This window comes from Ovis aries, chromosome 8, assembly GCF_016772045.2.
Source record: "Ovis aries strain OAR_USU_Benz2616 breed Rambouillet chromosome 8, ARS-UI_Ramb_v3.0, whole genome shotgun sequence".
NCBI classification, from domain to species: domain Eukaryota; kingdom Metazoa; phylum Chordata; class Mammalia; order Artiodactyla; family Bovidae; genus Ovis; species Ovis aries.
In genome coordinates, this window is record NC_056061.1 from 64,071,234 (window position 1) to 64,088,485 (window position 17,252).

A 17,252-nucleotide genomic window follows, 5' to 3' on the forward strand; every position below is an offset into this window, starting at 1 on the left:
AATGGTCAAAAGATACTATGGTATGGTGTCAGTAACTGGGAGAAAAATGTTTGCCGAGAAATTGAGGGAAACAGTGGAGCAGGAAGGCTGGTTTTAGGCAAAGTACATTTGGACATGGTGGACTTGGAGTGTTTGGACTGGAAACATGTAATAAGCAGGTGAGGATTAGGTGCTGCAACTTAGGTGAAGGTTCGGGAATATCGATAGAGACCTGAGAATTATTTTGATTTTGATATGTATCAGTTTAGTTCAGTTCAGTCGCTCAGTTGTGTCTGGCTCTTTGTGACCCCATGAATCGATGATCATAATTCTGCCTCTATTATATCTTAAGTTGAGATTTTAATTATTAAGCATTTAGAAACAGAGAAGATATACAATCTACAGACTTTGTAAAAGCCTGGCGTGAAAAATTGAAGCAATTTTAAAAGGAAAACAATCTGGGTAAGTCACACGTCTGACGGAACATTTTTGAGAGGTTGATCATAGTCAAAAGGCCTCCTTAAAACTTCAGATGAAGAGTTATTCAATTTGTTACTTTGTTTAGTATTTTCTTGGTAAGTATCAAATTCAATTTCAAACCCATAATGGTTTTAGGATTTGAAAAATATCTTCCAGAAAAATATCCATGGGGTTATCTAGTTATTTTGAGAAAATTAGCAGAGCATCATTCCTATCTACCACTCACATCCGTAATAATACAGTTTTATATATATTTCTCTTAGATTCAAGATGGTCATATCCTTTGAAATAATATATGTATCATGGTATTAAAATTCAAAATCATAAATTTGGCTTGATCCAAATTCACAGTTAAAATAATTTCTCTTGGCCATAAACTGCATTTCAGTTAATCATCTCAGTAATGAGTATCACTGACTATAGACAGATGGAAATTAGAAATTATAAACAATTGTAGACAAACATTTCTTCTGTTATGCAACAGAAACATATAGTATCTACTTTATTCAAGTCACTGTGCTAGGCATTAGGGATTATTCTCAAAGAGAAGCAAGTAACTTGCACAATGTATATTAAATATAGAACCTTTGGATAAACGACATAGGGATACAGGTGCAAAAATGATGCACTGTTTTGGGTTGAACTGAAGATTGCCTTAAAGCAGGAGAACGATCCAGAAGGAAGAAAGAGGAGTATCAGGACCTGAGGCTAGGAGGGGTTAGGACATTACTTGGAACCTTAAAGACTGAAGCAATGTTTCTAAGTGTATGTCTTCATAATAGTAAATTACAAAGAACTGTGAAAAACTTATATGAAATACTTTGATAAGTCCCACTCATTATGAAGTAACTTTAATTTGTAAAATCCACAACAGTGCTATTTTGCAAACTGAGATTACACCAAACAGTCTATAATTACAGCTTATTATCTTCAGAGTGGATGACTGTTAATTGTGAAATTGATTAGTGTCACCACTTGTGCAAACTCAAATTTCCATAAGTTCCCATCATAGAACATCCAAGCACACATTCCTTTGTTTGCTGGAGGAACAATTTAAAAATAAGTTACAGAAATGTTGATTTGAGGAATTTGTCATAATCGAACACTCGCATCCCCAGAAGTCCCTGGTGTCTGAGCTGCTTCCTATGGTTTCAGACAATGAGGGGGAAAAGGCCTGTGTATTGACACACAAAATACAAACATAGACGTGATGGCAAAGGAACAAGCCTGCTTTTCTCTGTGGCATGCGTGTTGACCTCACTAATTTATTGCCTCATGTATCTAAAAAAGTCAAGAGAATGGCACGTACCTTTATTTATTGTCAGATAATCTTGGAGTTTCCTTTTCCTTAACAAAAGCTATAAATAACTCATCAAAGAAAACCACTCTTTGGGAGCCTTGTATGATTAGAAATCAGAAATGACCACATGTTTTTTGGAAGACATTTTTGTATGGAAACCCCTCTTGTGTAGCTTTTGTTTAGCTGACTCAACCAAAGGCTTAATTTTTTTGACATCTGCACTTCCCCTTTCAGTAGGGAAGTGAGAGACTTTGTAATGGTTGGAAGGAATGGAGACTCTGCTGGGGCGGGGCGGGGGGGTGGGTAACTATGAGCATGCGAACTGAGCGGTTAGGAAGATAAAGTAACTCCCTGAAATTGGCGGCCTGGACATCACCAAAGCAGGACTTCTGGGGAACTCCTAACCAGAGGGCATCAGATTGACTTTTGTAGATTTTTCAACATCTACATGTTTTGCAGACTGAATGAATACATTGGGGTGCGGCCCCAAGCATTTCCACTGAAGTATCATTTCCCAGGTTGATTCTGATGGGCAGCTGTGGGAAAGAATTACTCCTCACTGCCCTAGAGCAGAGGCCCCCAACCTCAGGGATCTAATGACTAATGATCTAAGGTGGCCCTGATGTAATAATAATGGGGAAAAAGTGCATAATGTGCTTGAATCATCCCCAAACCATCCCTGCTGCTGGCTCTGGTCTATGAAAAAAATGTCTTCCATGAAACCAGTCTCTGGAGTCAAAATGGTTGCTGACCCCTGCCTTAGAGAATCTCTGTCAATAGCACTCAGCTGTGTTCCTGGATCCACTTCTTTCCATTTGCTTCCCCTCCTGCTTCCAATCAGTTAAACTCATCCTCTATCTTTTCTCTATTCATAGCTTCTCCTTAAAAGTCAGTTCGCTCCCTATTACTTTGATTTATTAGTGCCAGTTCTTGCCGCTGGCTGTGTCAAATGCTGAATGTCTGTATGTCTAAATGAAAATGCTTAATATAAAAGAGTTAGAGTAGCACAATTTGTCCTTACCGTGCCAGACCACCCCATAGGTCATTGGCCAGTTTAAGCACTGATTTGGTCAGCTGTGCGCCTTCATCCGATCAGTTATGGCTGCCAATGGGGGCAGGGAAGACTTATAACCTGGAGCTGCTGTCATAGGGTTTGAGAGCTGAGCTGCCTCGGAAGTGATTGTGGGTCTGGCAGGGAGTGGGACTGCATTATAACCATTTTCACAGAGATCCTCTGTGACTTACAGTAGAATGTGAAAACAGTAACGTTCAATTTGGAAAATATGACCACCCATTTTAAGCATAAAGAATATTTCCTCCATGTGTTAATTGTACTTTCAATATCCATGATTAAGAAAATACATAACACAAAAGCTATAAAATAAAAAAAAGTACAACTGAAATGAAGATTTTTTAAGTTGCATTTTATTACTTGTAAGAGTAGTACTTATGCTTTATTGATAATAGCACAGTTATTTATGTATACAAGATGCATTGTTATCCACAGAAAATGTTTGATGCACATATGGTTTCTTAGACTCTTTAAAGTAACTCTTGGCTCCTTAGGAGTGCTCCTTCCACAGGTTATAAATGAATTTGTGGCACACTAAACACAGGTCCTATATCAAGAAAGGCTGCATTGGGGCCTCCAGGGTTTACTACTCGCTAACTTCAGTTCTTAGAGTTAGTGGTAGTTCTGTTTGCCTCCTCTGGAATCTAGGCAGGCTGGTGACTACTTCAGCAAATGGAATACAGTGGAAATGACGCTAATGGTTTCTGAGAGTGTGTCATAAATGGCCATAGAGCAGCTACCAGGCAAGTGTAATGAATGAAGCGTTGAGAGGGAAGCAGGGCTTCAGGGATAGTTTGATCAAGCAATTCCATGATGTCACCAAGATCCTGGGTTGTTTTTTACTCTGCCTTCTGTGATGTAAGTTTCATAGTTTTCATCCTAAGTATGACTTTCTTCTGGATCAAAATAGAGCTGCCAACAACTTCAGTCTCCAGAGAAGAATTCAGCTTTTTTTTTTTTTTTGGTCTGGGTGTGTTTCATGACTGCTGTCACCTGGAAACAGGGTAAAGGGAAGAGGCTGGTGGGTCCTACTCCTTAACCAGGTAGCTGGACTCCTGTTTTTGCTCTTCCCATCACCCTTCCTCTTTGCCATAACTAGGGTTCTCTGCTATGGAATTACTTCCTTTCCATTTTCCTGTTTGTCTCTGTGTAGTGGGGAGGAGGAGGGTTGTCTGGTTTTATGGGAGGGGAGATGGAACCAGGGAAAATTCTACCACCTCGGTGAACAGAGGTCAGCCAGTTCTCCACACGAATCTCACTGCTGCCTTAAGGGTTCCCTGGAAGCGTCAAGTTCTGAGCCTCTCTCTCTGGGGTCCCGAGTGGGTGAGAAGGCACCTATCATAGAGGCTCAGGTAGCACCTTTCTCAAGTCTGTCATCATGCTTCCATCTGCTTTCCAACCTCCAACAGATTGTTGATGTCCATCAGCTTCGTCTCCTCTTACATTCTCTTTATCCTTATGAATCTGTGACTTTCTTCTTTTGTCTGCTGCAGTTTGGAACAGATTCAAGAGTAAAAGAGTATTTAAACGGTGATTGATTCAGCATTGTTGTTATTATTGTTTAATCAGTAAGTCATGTCCAACTCTTTCGTGACTCCATGGACTGTAGCCCACGAGGTTCATCTATCTAGGGGATTTCCCAGGCAAGAATATTGGAGTGGGTTGCCATTTCCTTCTCCAGGGACTGAACCTGCATCTCCTGCATTGGCAGGCGGATTCTTTACCACCAAGCCACCAGGGAAGCCCTGATTCACCATTATTTAGGTGGAAAAATCTCTCCCTTTCTTTCACTCTTAAATAATTTTCTCTAATATTTTTTGCTCTAAGACCCCCAGATTGCAAATGAAAGAAATCAAGAGTTCATTTTTAGCTCTACTTTGTCATCAGCTGTGTTGGAGGTCACTGCTGTGTTGATTTCCCTGTGTTGATTTCCCAGTGCTGATTCTGTAACCTCAAGGCAAACTTTGCCTGATTCTTGACTCCTTCAGCCTCTAGGTTATCCAGAGAGAAGACCAGGAAAGTAGGCATGGTGTCCTAGGAGAAGCGCAGAAAGATCTTATTTCAGGGGAACGTGAGTTTTAGGCCACTGGGAAACACAATCCAGGTTCATCATATTTTATTTCACATGAGTGTGTTTGGAAGAGATAGAAAGAAAGGAAGGGGGAAAAGAAATAGGACATCATTTCAGGAAATGATAGATCCTGCAAAGTTAAAAAACGAGAGTAGAAAATATAGGATAATTATTAGGGGGCAGATTACAGAATTTATTGGAACTGCTTTATGTAATTGCCATACAATTCAATAACAATTATGTGTCTGATTAAATAGGTGTCAAATTAACTTTGTGGAGTGCAATATTTGATTAGAATAGTATTCAGTATTTATTGTGTTGATGTAATCAGCAGAGAAAGAGCTTGCTGACAACTGGCTGTTGGGAGAGGCAAAGGGCATTAGCACCTACAGCACATGATAAAAGGAAGGTGTTATTGGATCTGAGTCTACCACGGAGTTCAGGACTCTACCAGTGCAGCTAAGAGAGGTTTGGCAAATCAAAGAACTAGATTCTTGGCTTGAGTTGGTGGGAAAGCGTAATAACCTTTAATTCCCGGTCTTTCCTCGTCTGTAAAATGGGGATGTATGCGTGCTTGGTTGCTAAGTCATATCCGACTCTTTGCAACCCCGTGGTCTGTATCCCACCAGGGTCCTCTGTCCTTGGAATTTCCCGCGCAAGAATGCTGGAGTGGGTTGCCATTTCCTTCTCCACTGGATCTTCTCGACCCAGGAATCGAACCTGCACTTCCTGTTTGGCACTTTCCATTGAAACACCAAGGAAGCCCGTAAAATGGGAGGAATAACAATAAATATCTAACTACTAGGATTGCTGTGAGGACTAAGTGTCTGAAGTATAGTACGGATCTTTCTCATCTTATAGGTTACATCCAATAAGCCCACCATAAATTGAAAATATCCTAAGTTGAAATGCATTTAATACACCTAACTGACAACACCATAGCTTAGCCCTGGTCTGGTCTGGTCTGGTCTGGTGAGTGTGTGCTCAGTTGTGTCCAACTCTTCGCGACTCCACAACTGTAGTCCTCCAGGATCCTCGCCCATGGGATTTTCCTGGCAAGAATATGGGGGGAGGGGATGAGGCTGGGGTACACATTTGCCTCCTCCAGGGTATCTTCCCGACCCAGGGATCGAACCTGTATCTCTTGCATCTCCTGCATTGCAGGCTGATTCTTTACTGATGAGCTACTGGGGAAACCCAGCCTACCTGAAATGTGCACAGAATATTTACATTATCCTACAGATGAGGCAGGCAGTCATCTAACACAAAGCCTATTTTGTAATCAAGTGTTGAAAATCTCATGTAATTTATTAACTTCTGTATTGAAAAAAAAAAAAAAAACCAGAATGGTTCTAAGTGTATCAGTTGTTAATCCTCATGGTCATGGACCTGACTGGGAGCCAGGGCTCCCTGCCACTGCCTAGTGACATGAGAGAGGATCCACATATTGCAATGTATCTGTAATACATATAGCAATACCACATATTGCTAGCCCGGGAAGAGTTCAAATTTCAAAGGATGGCTTCCACTGAATGTGCATCACTTTTACACCATTGCAAAGCCAAATAGTCGAAAATGAAACCATCATAATTGGAGATCATTTGGAATTGCTTAATAGCCTATCTCTTCTCCAGCAGATCTTCCCGACCTAGCAATCAAACTGGGGTCTCCTGTGTTGCAGGCATAATTCTTTACCAACTGAGCTATGCTGCTGCTGCTGTTAAGTCACTTCAGTCGTGTCCGACTCTGTGCGACCCCATAGACGGAAGCCCACCAGGCTCCCCCGTCCCTGGGATTCCCCAGGCAAGAACACTGGAGTGGGTTGCCATTCCTTCTCCAATGCATGAAAGTGAAAAGTGAGAGTGAAGTTGCTCAGTTATGTCCAACTCAGCGACCCCATGGACTGCAGTCCACCAGGCTACTCTGTCCATGGGATTGTCCAGGCAAGAGTACTGGAGTAGGGTGCCATTGCCTTCTCCAACTGAGCTATGTGGGAACCTCTAATAAATGTTAGCTGTTGCTATTATTGTCTCGGCAGGGACTTTGTTGTGGGGGTTATAATTGTTATCATCATTTGTTTTGTGCAGTATTGAAAATGATCTGAGGATCAAGGGTGACTCTGGCAAGCAGGAAGTGGTCATGGATCAAGGTTTCACTGCATCAGAAATCAAGCAGAGGAAAAAAGTCTTACTGAGAAACATAGACTAAATCCAGAGACCGATTTACAAATGATTTTCTTTTGGTGAATTGTTGTCTGAAGGGCAAATCTCCAGCTCTCACCACTCGCTATACCTTCATCCATCCTATGGGAGACTGTCTTTTTGTTCACTGGTGAATCTCTAGTACTAGAGCATTGCTAGCATATAATAGGTTCTTAATAAATAATTGCTAAATGAATGGGTAAATGAAAAAAATTATGGATGGATGGATGAATAAATTTAGCAGATGAGCTTGGTTCTTGTTCTGAGCACCAGAAGCATGCTCATGTATCATGGTCACTTACAGCTTAAAATAATAAGAAAGAATATGAGTTGGCAGTTACAGTTCTTTCATTTGGCGGTTTGCTATAGATTTTTAAAGTCAGTGTTTTGGCAGTTTTTATTATAGAGTGTTTGGATGATAAATGAGTACTTTCTTACAGAAAGGTAACACATGGCTCCTGTATTTTATGAAATAAGAAACCCTTCATTTCATTGCCAGATTTTTAGAATATGTTTCATAATTAGAGAAATTAAAATGAGCCTTTGCAAGGCTGTGCCAAAACTGAAAAGTTTTGGGATAGATCCAGAGCAATGCAGCCTTAGGATTGTGCATATTTGGGAACTAAAATCTTACATGCACAAGAGCTCATAAGGGAGGGGCAGAGAGGGTAGCAGCTGTTTTCCCAGAGAGCTGTGGCCGACAGAAGCTTCCACTATAAATAGGCCTGGTTGATGAAGCTGTTATTTCAGATAACATTCCAAAGGTAATCAAAGAACAAGAGTAGGATATGATAGGTTTGAATATAGGTTTGGTGAGGCTTTATTTTCAAATGACAGTAGGTTTGAAAGTTTGGAGAGGCCTGAAACTCTGGGTTGAGAGAGAGGGAATGACAAAGTTCAGAGTACACAGTAAAATGAGAGAGAAGAGCTTCAGTAGCAGAGATGGGGCAGAGACACCCAAAGAGGAGGAATAGGGCAGTGACTGGCCTAAAGAAGCAGTTGTTTGCATATTCTGGAGCGCCCAGGTGTCATTAGTGGTAAAGATCCCTGATGCAGGAGACTTGAAGATGTGATTTCCATCTCTGGGTGGGGAAGATTTCCCTGGAGGAGGGCATGGCAACCTACTCCAGTAATTCTTGCTGGGTGAATCAGATGAACAGAGGAGTCTGGAAGAGCCATAGGGTCATAAAAGAATCAGACACAACTGAAGTGACTTAACACACACACACGTTTGCATATTCTAGATTAGCATCATGATTTTCGATGTGAGGTCCATTGCAGGGTCCACTTGGGAGCCCCAGACTGATTTAAATGTGCCAAGTATTTCTTTGGTGCTTAGGAACAAATTACTTTCATTTTACAGAGGGATAAGAGAAGCTTTCCTGGTGGCTCAGATGGTAAAAAAATCTGCCTGCAATGCAGGAGAACTGGGTTCGATCCCTGGGTCAGGAAGGTGCCCTGGAGAAGGGAATGGCTACCACTCCAGTATTCACCTGGAGAATTCCATGGACTGGGGTGCCTAGCGGACTACAGTCCATGAGGTCACAGAGTTAGGCATGACTGAGCGGCTAACACTTTCACTTTCAAGAGATGCTTGCTAGTACCTTATGAAGAAAGCTAAAGGTTGCCAAATTTAGTTATTTGGAAGTTAAAATTAGTGTCCTAGTAGAGCTCACACATCACTTAACTGCAGGCTACTGATCAGTCTGGTTGGAACTCAGTAGCAACCAGTACTGTTGTAAAGCTTGTGTTGTGTGTACATATGATGACAGTTGGAATTCCTGTACTTTTTTGAAGGGATTGCTTTGTTTAATGTTTATCATCAATGTTTTATTGAGTTAATCATGATTTTCAGTTGCTACTATGCTAGCAAATTTATGACTATGAACTTAGCATTATTATTATAAATTTGTTGGTTGTTTGAGTAGTATATTTGCATGTGGTAACACATGTTTGAGGCAACGGCATTTTTGGCCTTAATTTTCCCCAAAATTAAACTTTGAGATATAAATAACCCATATTCAGTTGCTAGGGTATTACATAAAATATATGCTTATAGAGCAAGAGTTTATTTTTATCAGTTCTCTCTCCTTCTAGAAAAAGAGACTATTTGGTGATTCTTGGGCTCACTTTTCTTACTTAAAAGGACTATGATCCAAAAACTTTGAGCTACAGTATTCAGACAAATAGCTTAATAAATCTTTAACAAAGCACAGCTACTTATTGAGTGTTGGTGGCATTGAAGAAAATAAAATTCCCATTTATTAGGTTATGGTAAAAGTGAAACTGAGGGCAGTCATCAGTTAGGTCCCTTAAACCATAACTTGCTTAATAAATAATATCTTGTAACCTGCCTTCACTGACCAAGCTTGCTTTAACTGTTCTTGCAAATTGCATATCTTCTAAGTTTCATGTGGTTTGGGCAATATAGTATAAGATTCCTTTAACCATTTCCTCCATGAATTCTCCAAGTAAGAGTACTGGAGAGGGTAGCCACTCCCTTCACGATGGGATCTTTCCAATCCAGGGCTCGAACCTGGATCTCTCTCACTGCAGGCTGATTCTTTACCCTCTGAGCTAGCAGGGAAGCCTAACTAATACATAGATAACACTGCTGACCTATTATAGGTCTCTATAGTAACAGTTGCTTAAGTTGTTTTTAAGGAACATGGAGCTAGTCTTGCCCAGTTTAAACTGGCCAAGGCCACCAACAATTCAATTGAACCTGTGGGGAGTATCTAATGGACGACTTTTTGACCTCAACAGAATAAGAACTCTACCCTCAGATCATGCGAATGCTGCCATTTTCTGAGCATCCATCCTGTAAAGAAGCATATAACTCGGATACCCCTGCACAGTGCAGTGGTTATGTCACCTTTTCCAGCCTCTAATCACCTTCTCCTGCACCTTTGACCACCTTATACTCTTCACCCATAAACACTCCAAGGCCTGGCCTTCAGGGAAGTGGATCTAAGATTTGTTCTCCCGCCTCCTCATCTGGCTGCTCTGTGATTAAATTTTCAGCTGTAAACCTCAGCATCTCAGCATTTGGCTTGTTTGATGTTGGGCCACTGAACTGAGTTCAGTAATGAGTTTTAACTTCACTTTTACTAACGTATACTTGGAATTCTAGGTGTCATGATTCAGCAAGATTTGATTGCAAAGGAAAACTTACTAGAAATGTCCCTGATGCTGGGAAAGGTTGAGGGCATGAGGAGAAAGGGATGACAGAGGATAAGATGGCTGGATGGTATCATCGACTCAATGGACATGAGTTTGAGGAAGCTCTGGGAGACAGTGAGGGACAGGGAAGCCTGGCCTGGAGTCACAGAGTTGGACACAACTGAGTGACTGAACCACAACAAAACAACAAAGAAGCAGATACCTCTGTAGCACTGGGTTTCTAAGAAGTGGTGCCCGTAACAGGGAATGTGAGAAGCTCCAGGTTGACCCAGTTAGGTTGAAGGTACCAATCTCTGTAACTCTGAGATGCTGACTACTGGGTTTCTTGAATCCAGAATTCTAGTCCAGAATCCTAAATCTTCAACTAGGCAAAACCATAGATTCCTCTTAATTTCAACTGATCCTTTAACAACATGGGAGTTGAGGATGCCAGTGCTCCATGTGGTGGAAAATCCCCGTGTAATTTATCCATGTCAACCCTCTATAGTCCCTGTTCCTCCATATCTGAGGTTCAACATCTGCCTATCCCACCAATCATGGATTGTATACAATACTGTAGTATTTCTATTAAAGATATTTGCATGTAAGTGGACTTGTGCAGTTCAAACCCCTGTTGTCCAAGGGTCAACTGTAATTATATTTCAGGCCTGCCTACTCTCTGCTCTGTTAGAATGTCTTACAAGACTCAACTCAACCCAACTCTAAATCAGACATGAGAAAGGAGGGACAAAAAGGCTGAGAATGAAGATCTGAGGCCCAGAACGACTTGCTGAATGGGTTCAGGTGTTTCCAGGGGCTTTTAGGCAGTGACTCATGAAGCAGAAGAGGGGGAGAAAGGGAAAGAATAAAAATAGGCTCCCCAAAGAAACTTACTAATCTCTCTTTTAGGATCTGCCAAAGTCCAAGACAACTCTCCATTTTGGGCTAAATTATGGGTTTCTTTTGGAGAAGGAAATGGCAACCCACTCCAGTGTTCTTGCCTGGAGAATCCCATGGACAGAGGAGCCTGGCGGGTCTACAGTCCATGGGGGTGAAACAGTTGGTCATGACTTAGTGACTAAATCAGCACCACCATGGGTTTCTTTTAAGTAAAATAAGACAAAAACTGAAGAACATCAAGAGGCAAGGAACCGTGAATGGGTTTCCCTTCTTTGTGTTCACCATCAAATCAAATATTAAATGTTCAGGCATCACCTATACCTGAGGGCTTTCATCCCTCAGCCCAAAGTGAAATGATGAAGGTGATAGTAATAGCTACCACTTATTATATTTTTAGTCTGTATTTAGCAATGTACTAAGCACTTCACATGTATTATTTAATCTTTACAACATCCATGAAGTAAGTATTAATAAAAGATTATTATTCTTCACACTTTATATTCTGAGGCTAAGGAAATCTAGTAACTTCCTCAAGTTACTCAGCCAGGAAGTAACATAACTGGGAGTCTGAGCTCTCTGTCCACTATTCTACATTGTTTTCAAGAAGTTCACAATCTAGTTAGGAAGATAAAATAAATGCACATGAAATAATTAGTCTAGTGGTTGTCTCTATGTTCCATTCAGGGCATATGAATCACCTGGAGACCCTGGCAAAATGCACATGGTGTTTCAGTACGTCTGGAGTGAGGCACAAGAGACTGCAGATCAGGTAAGCTCCCAGGTGATATCAGTACTGCTGGCCCCCGGCTAGGCATTGAGAAACAGGGGTCATCTGTGGAACACTGCAGTGAATGTGACTGACTGTTAAATTTGCTCAGTAGTGTCTGATTCTTTTCAAACCCATGAACTGCAGTCCACCAGGCTCCTCTGTCCATGCGATTCTCCAGGCAAGAATACTGGAGCGGGTTGCCATTTCCTTCTTCAGGGGATCTTCCTGAGCCAGGGATTGAACCCAGATCTCCCACTTTACAAGCAGATTCTTTACCATCTGAGCCACCAGGGAAGCCCTGTGGAATTCTGGATTAATTCAGGATATTTGATTAAATAGATTCACTTTAAAAAAATAGAAATACATTGTTTTAAATTTTATTGATATTTTTCTAGAATAAGTGATAAAGTGCACAGATCTTATCTGTACAGTGCCATGGGTCTTTACACACACATACACACAGATAATTACCACCCATATTAAAATACATAGCGTTTCCAGCCCTAGAAGGCTCCCTCTTGCCCTTTCTCAGTGAATATCACTCCCTCAGGTAATCACTGTTTTGACATCTATCCCCATAAATCAGTTTTGACTATTTTTTAATTCATTCAAATGGAATTGTAGTGCTCGCTTCAGCAGCACATATACTAAAATTGGAACGATACAGAGAAGATTAGCATGGCCCCTGCGCAAGGATGACACGCAAATTCGTGAAGCGTTCCATATTTTTACATTTCTCCGAAGAAGACATATGGATGGCTAACAAACACATGAAAAGATGCTCAACATCACTCATTATTAGAGAAATGCAAATCAAAACCACAATGAGGTACCACTTCACACCAGTCAGAATGGCTGCCATCCAAAAGTCTGCAAGCAATAAATGCTGGAGAGGGTGTGGAGAAAAGGGAACCCTCCTACACTGTTGGTGGGAATGCAAACTAGTACAGCCACTATGGAGAACAGTGTGGAGATGCCTTAAAAAATTGCAAATAGAACTACCTTATGACCCAGCAATCCCACTGCTGGGCATACACACCAAGGAAACCAGAATGGAAAGAGACACATGTACCCCAGTGTTCATCGCAGCACTGTTTATAATAGCCAGGACATGGAAACAACCTAGATGTCCATCAGCAGATGAATGGATAAGAAAGCTGTGGTACATATACACAATGGAGTATTACTCAGCCATTAAAAAAATTCATTTGAATCAGTTCTGATGAGATGGATGAAACTGGAGCCGATTATACAGAGTGAAGTAAGCCAGAAAGAAAAACACCAATACAGTATACTAACACATATATATGGAATTTAGGAAGATGGCAATGACGACCCTGTATGCAAGACAGGAAAAAAGACACAGATGTGTATAATGGACTTTTGGACTCAGAGGGAGAGGGAGAGGGTGGGATGATTTGGGAGAATGGCATTCTAACATGTATACTATCGTGTAAGAATTGAATCGCCAGTCTATGTCTGACGCAGGATGCAGCATGCTTGGGGCTGGTGCATGGGGATGACCCACAGAGATGTTATGGGGAGGGGAGGTGGGAGGGGGGTTCATGTTTGGGAACGCATGTAAGAATTAAAGATTTTAAAATTTAAAAAATAAAAAACTAAAAAAAAAAAAACCTAAAAAAAAAACAAAGGAAAAAAACAACAACAAATGGAATTGTATATCACCCATTCTTTTTTGTCTGCCATCTTTGCTGATCACAGCATCTGAAAGATTCATCCATGTTATTGTATGCAGCAGTAGTTTGTTCATTTTTTATTATTGTATGTTGTTGTTGTTCAGTTGCTAAGTCATGTCTGACTCTTTGCGACCCCATGGACTGCAGTTTGCCCAGCTTCCCTGTCCTTCACTATCTGCCAGAATTTGCCCAGATTCATGTCCATTGAGTCAGTGATGCTATCTGATCATCTTATCCTCTGCCACCCTCTTCTCCTTTAGTGTATAGCATTCCATTATACTAATATTCCATAGTTTATTTATCCATTTTACTGTTGATAGAGATTTAGGCTGTTTATACTTTGAATATTAAAAATAAAACATACTTATCTTTTGGTGGGTATATATATAGTATTATTGGATCACAGAGTTGACAGAAATTTGCTTTTGAATTATATTTATAAAAGGGAACTTTTATTATGGGCTTGAGGTGCTAGCTATTTTTTCTAAATGCACAGTAAATATTTACATTAGTAATACTGATAACACAATAAAATACTAATAACTGTTAACAATAAAATTACCTATGTACCACTGAAAAATTTTCCACATATGCTTTTGGAAAACACTGATAAAGCAGAAAAAAAAGCATGGGCTTTGGAATGAGACAGTCCTGAGCTAGACTCCTGGCTCTGCTGCTTTCTACAGCTGTGTGCTTTTGGTCAAATAATTTGCATGATTTAAGCAATAGTTTATAATCTCTGAGTCTCACATTAATGAACTGTAACATTTTGTTAATAGATAAATCTTACAGAGATAAAGGTTGAGGAAATGAGCCCAAAGCTGGAGCCCAAAGAGTACACATTTGTATGATTCCATTTATATAGAATATAGTAATAAGCAAAATGAACTTTTGCTTTGAGAAGTCAGGATAGTGGTTGCTTTTGAAAGGAAGTAGTGATTGGAAGAAAGCCAAAGGGAAACTTCTGAGGTACTGGAAATTATTTATATCTTGATCGGGATAGTGGTTACACATATTCATCCTATATTCAAACATAGTTATCTAAACATATACAACATAATGGGGGGCCTCACTGGTGGCTCAGATGGTAAAGAATCTGCTTTTAATGCAAACTCTGAATCAGGAAGATCCCCTGGAGGAGGAAATGGCAACCTACCCCAGTATTCTTGCCTGGACAATTCCAAGGACAGAGGAGTCTCGCAGGCTACAGTCCATGGGGGTCACAAAGAGTCAGATGTGACTGAGGGACTAACACTTTCACTTTCGTACAACATAATACTTGGGGTGCTTTTGGGGCACTGATCAAGTTGCTTCTTGATCTAGGTGCTGGCTACATAGGTGTGCCCAGATTGTGAAAATGCATTAGGCTAAAATTCATATGATGTGCTCTAGAGGTGGTTTCCTTCTCTGTAAAAATGGGGGAAATAATAAAAATAGTCTACTTCAGAAATTTGTTGAACAAAGTCTAATAAATGTCTGCTCAGTAAATATTAGTTCCTTTACTCATATTTCCCCATGGATTGAGAGGTGCAGCCAAAAGAAGAATTAGAACTCATGATGCTCCATGAAAAAACATCCACTTCATCATATTCACATTTTACTTAAAAAATGGTTCAGGGTAGAAACAATGAACAGGGATTGACTGAAAGAAGTGCAATTTCCAGATTCATTGATGGGGATCTTATCAGTCAGGGCACTCCAGAAAAACAGAATCAATAGGAGATACACCCATGCATATTGATGCCTTCGAACTGTGGTGCTGGAGAAGACTCCTGAGATTCCCTTGGACAACAAGGAAATCAAACCAGTCAGTCTTAAGGGAAATCAACCCTGAACACTTGTTGGAAGAATGATGCTGAAGCTGAAACTCCAGTATATTTGGTCACCTGATGTGAACAGCTGACTCATTGGAAAAGTCCCTGATGCTGGGAAAGATTGAGGGAAGAAGGAGAAGAGGACATCAGCGGATGAGATGGCTGGCTGGATGGCATCACCAATGCAATGGACATGAACTTGGAGATGGTGAAGGATAGAGAGGGCTGGCGTGCTGCAGTCCATGGCGTCACAAAGAGTTGGACATGACTGGGTGACTGAACAACAACAATATCCATGCATGTATATAGAGATTTATTTTGAGTCAGCTTGGGTGATTGTGGGTGCTGGTAAGTCTGAAATTTGTAGGGCAGGCCAGTAGGCTGGAAACTCAGGCAAGACTTCTAGGTTACAGTCTTGAGACAGAGTTTCTTCTTCTGTGAATAATCAGTCTTTGCTTCAACTGACTGGACAAGGCCTACCCACATCATGGAGGGTAATCTCTTTTACTTAAAACCAACTGTTTATAAATATTTATCACCTCTGAAAAATACTTTCACAGCAACAACTACACTAATATTTGGGTTTCATAGGGCAGCCAGTTTGACACATAAAATTAACCATCGCAGAATCTATAAATTTAAGTTTAAAGTTTAATACAGCCAGTGATGGGCTCTGCTTGAATAGCCCTGATTAAATATTTAGTTAGAGCACATTAACCTTCTTGTAGATATTTATATCCATTCCAAGAGATACATAATCTTATGCTTTAATGTTGCATGGGCCACAGGCAATGACACTAATCTTGACAGAGGAATCTTCATTATGAAGGAGACTAGATATCTTCCTCACAGCAAGAACATCAGATAGCTAACTAAGTCTTCAGTATTCTCCAAAATCTTTTCAGATCATATCTCACAGAAAACTATCTCCTACTAAAATACTGGATACAATGGTATCCTTCCATCAATGAAAGGGTTGAGTTCCACAAGTGTACTGCTTTTTGTTGTTGTAAATTGAAAAATATTTCCCCCAAATAGTCTTATAAATGATAGTTATTATGTTCCCTTCACCAGGGGATCTTTCTGACCCAGGTCTCCTGCACTGCAGGCAGATTCTTCACTGTATGAGCCACCAGGGAAGTCAATTATGTTCCCAGGCTCACAGAAAAACCTAGATAGATAGAGCTATAGATCTATTTTCTATCTATCTATAGGAAAAACTAGTTAGATCTTCATTGTATAATTTTAACCATTCCTTTAGGTAATTAGCTTCACAATTCATTTGCAGATTGCCCAGTCCCCTTTCTCAGACCTCTTGAAGGTACTGGAAATAGTGACCAGGTGCGCCTGCCACAAAGGTCCATGGAGAAGTTCAATGAACAGAAAAAATTATTTAACTGACACATGGATTTTGAGATTATGTCTGCTCCACAGAATTATTTCATTTTGATTAATTGCTTAAAAACAAAAGCAGTTATTGACGTTTAAGGGCTTCCCTGATGGTTCATACAGTAAAGGATCTGCCTGCAATGTGGGAGACGGGTTTGATCCCTGGTTGGGAAGATCCCTTGGAGAAGGCAACCCACTCCAGTATTCTTACCTGGGAAATCTCATGGACAGAGGAGCCTGGTGGGCTAACAGTCCATGGGGCTGCAAAGAGTTGTCACGACCGAGCGACTGAGGACACATTGACACTTAAAAATCAAGAGATTTCTCAGAAAAACACAGATTCCTGAATTTTCTTGAAAATAAAGCAAAACAGAGATCTGGTGAAACTGGACTGAGATTATGACACAGAAAATATTGG

General features: G+C 40.5%; 1 non-coding gene across 1 annotated transcript; it reads left to right on the forward strand.

The window, feature by feature from the left end:
* The first annotated feature begins 12,557 nt into the window (after positions 1-12,557).
* LOC114116253 (U6 spliceosomal RNA) lies at positions 12,558-12,664 on the forward strand. Its single transcript, XR_003590242.1, has one exon. It is a non-coding gene; the product is annotated as a U6 spliceosomal RNA (small nuclear RNA).
* The last annotated feature ends 4,588 nt before the right edge of the window (positions 12,665-17,252 follow it).